This window comes from Varroa jacobsoni, unplaced genomic scaffold (genome assembly GCF_002532875.2).
Source record: "Varroa jacobsoni isolate VJ856 unplaced genomic scaffold, vjacob_1.0 scaffold_919, whole genome shotgun sequence".
Classification (NCBI taxonomy): Eukaryota; Metazoa; Arthropoda; class Arachnida; order Mesostigmata; family Varroidae; genus Varroa; species Varroa jacobsoni.
Window position 1 is genome coordinate 216,929 of NW_019213821.1, and position 7,658 is coordinate 224,586.

The 7,658-nt window shown below is 40.0% G+C and overlaps 1 protein-coding gene and 1 long non-coding RNA gene across 3 annotated transcripts in view; one reads left to right on the top strand and one right to left on the bottom strand.

The window, feature by feature from the left end:
- Rab30 (RAS oncogene family member Rab30) overlaps positions 1–7,658 on the top strand; it is a 38,269-nt gene that overhangs the window by 15,146 nt on the left and 15,465 nt on the right. The gene's annotated exons all lie outside the window — the stretch shown is intronic.
- On the bottom strand, positions 2,359–5,174 carry LOC147752880 (uncharacterized). The gene is made up of 2 exons (XR_015312869.1): positions 5,069–5,174; positions 2,359–2,679 (listed from the first exon to the last, which is right to left on the bottom strand). It is a non-coding gene; the product is annotated as an uncharacterized LOC147752880 (long non-coding RNA).

The window sequence follows — 7,658 nt, forward strand, 5'->3', positions numbered from 1 at the left end:
GTTGAGGTAGTAAAATCATAAGGGCACGCGTAAATTGACATAAATAGCAATCTCGCACAAACTAGACAGATTTTGCTTCATTTCTTCCAAAATGTCAGTCAGTAACAGTCCAGTAGTGAGCTTCAGCGAGCCGCCAGCGTTCTGGACTGCGAAAAATAATTGTAGGCAATAATAAGAATCTTTCGCCTGATCAGCAGCAACAATTGGCTGTTGTGGGGATCAGGCCACTATGAGTTATCGCGGTAAAGACGAGGTACACATGAGCAGCTGGGAGCAGAATTTCAATTGAAGGGGAACGTAGAAGTCATCGTTTGAAAATAAAATCGATCAAGAAAGCTATTTTTTACAAATGCCGCCACCCATTTGTTCTCAATCTGTAGTTTAAATAGAATGGAGTAGGCTGTATTTTAATATTAGAGTGTTGATTTATTTATTTCCCATTCATACATAATGATAACATGGGCTGAACAAGCGATTCTATTTACCCCACATGCGAAATAATTGATACCTGAGTGTATCCGTCGTAAAATTCGCAGGCAATGCAGTAACAAACGAAATAGAGCAAATATGGAGATTTTAGGCTGCACAACGACCGCGCTTCCGCCCTAAGTGTGCGGCCTGTCGCTTCTATTTACCAATTTAAGTGACGCTTATACTATGTTATATGAACGCAGCTAGCTGATAGCTAGCCCAAAAGTGCGCCATAGGTAACAATGATAACAATGCCTATCATTAAATTGCAAATCCAGGGCATTATGGACTCCTGTGAGGCCATTGCACGTACGGGCTTAGGTAATAGTGTACTTGCGTGCCACATGATAACTCAACGCTGTACCCTTTAGTATCGTAGTAATCTAATTATACTAATATTACGCTGAGTACATGAATAGTTCCGAACTATAAATGAAGATTTCGATGTACGTATTAGTAATGTCTATTTGACGCGTCGGTTACATTTGTTGGGCTTTTGGCAACCCTTATCTCTGTGAATACGTCGCGTTAACTAAAGGCTTTCGATTTCATACCTTTATTCCTAAAAATGGACGAACCCTATTCAGAAAACTGCGGATCATCCAGTAAGAGCATTATTAGTACTATTGGCTAACTATCCAAATGAGCAGTGACAGGTAGCACTGACAATCAAGTTATAATGATTGTTGTTTTTAATTAAACCAACCGTCGCTGGGCGAGTTTTTAATCATAAACCAATTGGATCTTTATGTGGCCAAGAATCGTGAAGATATGCGTGAGTTGGACAGCGTCTTCCGAACACGTCATGGGGCAGGATTTTTTAATTGAGTTGTAACTCGAACAATTGGCAGAAGCCACGACGAGGGTGATCTCCTCAGTCAAGGATGTCGGAGAACACTTTCTACTTAAATTTAGCGAATTGTGATGATGAATTCCAAAAAAATCTTGAACTTGTCAGTATTTTGGGTACTTCTGACAGCAAAGATATCAAAGATTGCGCGTATATAACTTTGGGGAATATAAGTTGAACGTGGCGAAAAAGTTCGCAGTCTCTGTACTAGGACTTGCCGGTTTTTTTTCGTTAATCTTATGAAGAGGAGTAGCGTCTGAATGAAGCGCAAACTTTAACAAGAGGTGTCGTACAAAAAACTCGGAAAAGTCGCGTGAAAAGATCTTTCGTAACGGACATACCCCGGAAATTAGGCCTGACACATAGAAATTCCTGCTTAGGATGTTCGACTTCACAGGCACCAGTGCCACTTTGCGAGCAACGTAAAACACAGCAAAAGCGACTGTTAAAGAAATACGAAAGAAAAAAACTCATCCATATACCTAGACGAAGACAAAAAGAAGATAAAAAGAACCGTACAACGGTCTATAAATGAAAACTTTTTGTTGAGAACCAAGACAGATGTTCAAGTGAATATGCTGAGGACGACACTGATGGGATTCGCCCCTGAAAGCCTTTCCTTCAGGTGTGTTCAAGGTATAGATAGTGCGCTATTACCTATTCCTCTTGTGATTGTTGGCGTCTTGTTTACTTTGTAGATGTGGCCTGCGAAAATTTTGAATATATACGAAAGCTTAGCTAGAAACTAAATAGGTTAATCGAACTTCTAAAAGGGAGCAGCACAGTGCTCTAAGAGCAGATCCGAAATAGAGGGGTTCCATATCCGCGTAGCATTGAGTCTTGTTTCGATAGGCTTCGAGCAGATTTTTCTAGGATTTAAAAGACTGTTCACGCCGTACAGAGAAAGAATTACGACGACGTCAAGTGTTTCTAGAAAATGTTCTAGATCATTTAGCCATGCAAAAATGTTGATTTGCTCTTCGCTCGAGCAATTAAACTGGATAAATCGGAGTAAAGTTTGAAGGAGAATCTTACGGTTAAAGGTATGAAACAGTTATTTATTCTAAATTAATCCGAAGAGATCCTCAAATACTTCAACGAACGCTTTACCAAAGCCAGTCTATATTCTGGGCTTCGATGTGCTTAGTCGAGTTGCATAGCAATGGTCGCAAGAAGGCGCAGTGATGTGGACCACTTCCAAGTACAAGGAAGCCGGCTGTGCAGAAAACCAGCGAAGCGTCATGACCTCCTAACGGTCAGGTACACCGCTCAGGTAATAGGAGAACGGTCGAGATTTAGAGATCGTAAGCCTACTGTATAAATGATTGCGCAACTAAGTTGTTCCTAGGTGATTACGCCTGTAATAATTTTGTAAAATAGTTTATCGTGAAAAGCTAGTTTTGAACCTGTCCTAAGAATAGAATATTATTTTATTATTAATTTTTTTTACTATATTCGGATGGTACTCCCTGTTGCGGAGCAGCCGAAATTGAGCTCAGTTTGCTTGTGTCGACTATTGAGTGGTGCCGTGTATTTTTGGTACATCAATTTCAAAGCAGTTATATTTCGTCGAGGTTAAAGCCTAGGCTGTACCGGAAGTCTTGGTAGAGGACACTTAATCAATGGTTAGACGGACTATGTTCCAACTGCAGCTTTGTTGAACTGTACAGTTATTCATTACTGGGTTAATTATCACGGTCTAATAGTGCCAGAGACATAGCGTATCTCGAATCGCAGGTGATCTAACATTTTCACGGCGCCTTGTGCGGGCCAGAACGAATTCGTTTGGGAGGAACCTACTTGTGTTGGTCGTGCTAGCTAATCGGTTTTGTGTGAAATCTCATGGACTTTAATCCGGAGCTCTTCAATACCATGGGATATCTTGACGGAAAAGTTCGGGGGTATGCGCTGGAAAAGAGAAGCGTCGCCGAAGATAGCATCTAGGTTTCTCCCTTGGTCCGGAGTCTATAAATCAGGCTCAGCCGATAAAGCTGTCATGGAGTAATATTTCGTTGAGACATAGCTTTGGCTACTATTATACGATGGTTCTCGGTCCACAGACCAAATTACATGACAACCTGGGTTTAAAAAGCGTTCACCCCAAATTTTCATTTAGGCCATGCAGCCTTATAAGAGGGCTCTGGCTAGAGCAGTTTGTTTAATTACTAGTTCAGGATCGGAGCGGTACTAGTGCTTAGTTTGTTTGCGGATGAGTCCGGTCAATTATGTACTATGTTAGCCACTGTTACCAAACACGGTGCATAACAAGACATCAATGTCTACAGAAAGAATCAGGAGGTCACTGCGGTTTACAGTCACATGCGCATCAAATTTGTTTACATGTAACAGTTTTTTACACTGTTTTTTCAGATATTACAACTAGAGCCTTATTGTATAGTGACAAAATTTTGTGACAATGATACGCTAGATAGCCGTTAGAAGCGATAAGGCACGAGGTATGTGAACAGCTGCTGTAAAAGCTAGAATTGCAGTCTCAGGCGATTTTTTTTGCAGGCAATATACTTACGAGCAGTCAGAACGTCCCTATATAACGTTAGCGCTGGTTGTTGAATCGGATCCTGGTTAAACTTTGTGGAGAGATGTAATTAAATAGCACAATTATTTAAGTGTGAAATGAGTCAGTAAAATGCGCGCTCTATAGATAAATGTTTATTAGTCTCAACCAAAACTAGTAGTAGTTGGTAAGTATTGCCTCGTATAGTGTCATTGAGTTACGGTTGATGATCACCAATTTTCGTGATCGCTCTTAGAGGCAACGGAATTGGACTACATAATACTTCAAGTGGGTGTTTTTCAACCAAAAAAGGTGAAATTGACAAAACATCGAAGTGACCCAGCAGCGACAAATAATAGTTAAAATCTGAGTTGTTAGGGTTACGTAAACAAACGTAGAGGTAAACTGTAATACAATATCAGATCAGTCCTCTCTAAATGAACGTCACAGCATCGAACGATAGCGTATAATTCGGTGAATTGGATAGAGTTAGCCTGAAGCATTTCCATCAATCTTACCTGTGCAGAAAATATAATAAAGCCAGATATTCTTCTACAATTCGTTGGCTTAAGCGACGCCTTCTATACGCCCGACTTTAAGCAATACTTTCAAAATGAATTCATTCAGATACCAGAGATTCTAGCAATGTGACTGATGATTGTTCATCTTTCGGAAAACTCTCAGCCACACATCAGTGGTTTGGAGGCAAATGAATTGCTGGTGTTGACAGGGAAAAATTTGAGAATGATGTTTTTAAAGCTGTTTCTGATCTTTGCTGGGTGGATGCTGTCGCTATCACTTTGAGCTGAGATAATCCCCCTAAGGTAAAGCACAGGGAGCCTCTCAGCAAGGAAGATTGAAACATGTATTTGGGTACGAAGGGCCGCGTAAAAACGTCAAAACGTATGCATAACAGAATCCTCCGTGCAGGATGCAGCCCGGAAACCCGGTCCAAGCTATTAAAAAGTTTGTTAGGTGTGCTTCATTTTTCTGAAATCGACTCACAACGTATCGCAATGGCTTCTGAAAGAGGACTGTCTGGTAATGGGGAATCGATGGAAAAACCAACTAGAACAGGTTTAGAATATAAGGAAAGAAGAGATCAGCTTTCCGCGCACATATATTCAAGGCATGTTTTTACAACACAGAAAAAAGGTACGTCGATACTTTTTCGTTCTTGCTGCTTAAGATACAGAAATCGTTTACGCTCAGGATATTGATAGATTACTTACCCTCTTTGTGATGCAGAATGAACGTGGCTTTCTCTGGTGTTTTGTTAATTTCGTACAGTCAACGCGTCTGTCGACAATGAACTATTTTAGCTAAGCCTATTGATAAATACAATAGACTCACAAATCTGTGTGTGTCAACGAAGTCAGCCCCTAGACCGGGCTATTTCTAATGCGGTTTATAAATGTGTACAATTGTACCAAACGTATTTAGAGTTCAGGAGAGTTGGGTACATTTTTAGACATTTTCACTAGCTCTTTGTTCTAGTTATGCTTAAGGACGCCTAAGAAACAAATTGTGGAGAAGAAGATTACGCTTTTAGATGTGTAAATGCTAGATGATAAAACTGATCTAGAAAAAGCATCTTAAATTAGCTAAGCAGCGTTTCTTTTCGAAGAGGACGGTTAAGACAGGAAGAAATAGTCTAGACTTAGATGGCATATGTTCAACTATATCTAGCAACCAAATAATTTAACTTAATAAAATGCAATTGAGCTAGGAACGTATAAACAAATAGCACATTAAGCATTTATATGTAACCGATTTCCCTGGCTCCCTCGCACCTTATCTCTGCCTTTATTAAAACGAAGGCAATGTAGCTAACTGCTGGAAAAAATGCTACCAGAAAACGTTGTAATAGCACGCCGCCATTCTCAAGGTTGCTGGAAGCTTTCACCGAATGGGTCTGTAACGACCTGTGGTTAAAGTTCAGACGAGAATTTTGTCTTTTTACACCAACAATTTATTCTTATAGACCAACGGCTACAAAAAGAACGAGTTCTATAATATAGTGTATTTACCTAGCTCCGTGGTGAGAGCTGGTAACTTAGGTAAAAGCCTTTCGATAATAAAGGTTAAATGGTAGCTGCAGCTTTCTCTTGTATCAAATTTTCCCCATGACCGGCCAACCAAGGTGATTTCGCATGGCCCCCAGCCTTACTTAATGTAGTGCTCCAGGCAAGGTGGCATTTAACCGGGTATAAAAACAGAAAACAGTCCTTTTTTTGTGAATGATTAAACATACACATTGTAAATTTTCCAGAAACTGAGTTCAGGGTAAAAGTGCCCAGTTAGTTTTATAACTGCACCTGTTGTGGCTTTGTAAGAGCGTCTTCGTGTCGTCTATTTTTTCATCCTTGAAATACTGAGAAGCTAATCACATCCTTAAAATTAACGCTCACCTAACGTGACCAAGCACCGAAGCAGCTGATTCAATAGTAAAATGCTTGACCTCGGGTCCTATCATTTTTGTAAAATAGGAGCCTAAATGAATGTCTGACAAATATTTTGCTACTTTCTAGAAGATAGATCAATGAAATTGTCTTAGAAGTAAACTTACTCCTACTTGCAGTTGCAGAACGCTACCCAGTCAGAATATTGTTCTACCTAGCGCGTAGCACACTCGGTCCTTAGCTGTTTGGCTTAAAAATTGCTCATCTATGTGGCAGTCCGGTATCGGCCGTAACTTCATAGCTTCTTGGCCATCAGTCAGGCAACGTCTAAATGAAGCACACTTGCGCGTACATATATCTGCGTCCAGTTATTTGACATTCCATCTCGGAACTGCTTCTTTCCATTTACCTTTTCTTCACCCCGTTCTTTATCGGGAAAGACTACTTTGTACCGTCGATACTTTGTGTCACCCATTTATGCAGCTACTATTGCTGAAATTAGCGGCGCTAGGCATTGATGGTTGTCCGTTTGAATAGCTGACTGACTGAGGATAGCAGCTATCTGGTGGCTATATCAGCACATATATAGATTCTAAAACAACCAGGGGCACAGGAGGTACTAGTTGACATCAAACAGTTACTACACATTCAGCCATTTGTGATATACATTCGAAGGAAACTTGTGCATTGGGCTTAGTGACTGCTTTCTCTGCAACTAACTCTCTTTTTGAAATACCTCTGGTGACCTCCTGCCAAGTAAAGAAGTATGCTACACCGTCAGAACGTGTATGCACGGGTATGGGACGTTCTGCGGGTGGACATTCGCCCTGTCCTTTGTTAACTTCTAATATAATCTGTATTTTAATAAGTCCCTATCGAATCACAATAACGTTTTTGCTGAACAGATATGTGTTAGTATTTAAATAAAAATAAATATTTCCAGCCGTGTTTTCGAAAACGGAAAATATTTCAGGGCAAGATGTGCCTTTTACATGAAACACAATTTCGATTATTATTAATTACACAATTATAAAACACGAAGGCCTTCCTTAAGCATCAATGTTTATTTCAACGGTCTTTTAACTAGCAAAAAACAAGATATTGTTTTTAAAATATTTTAGTACATTTACTACATTACGGTTACCGGACGATAGAGTAGATGGCACCGCCGGGGACTTGGAACAAGGGGGCCTCCGATTCTAACCTTGTCCGGCGCAAGCAAAGTAATAAAGTAAGTGACTATACAGCGTATGTATCTAATTGTTTACACGATTATCGGTGTAGTTTTGAAATAAAATACCGCTACTGATTACATTATTTTGACCAAGTCGCTTTTATGAGCGTTTTGTGGCGCCCAATAACTATCATTACCATAATTTATCCACACACGTATGAACTACGCATACAAGTTAACAGTATC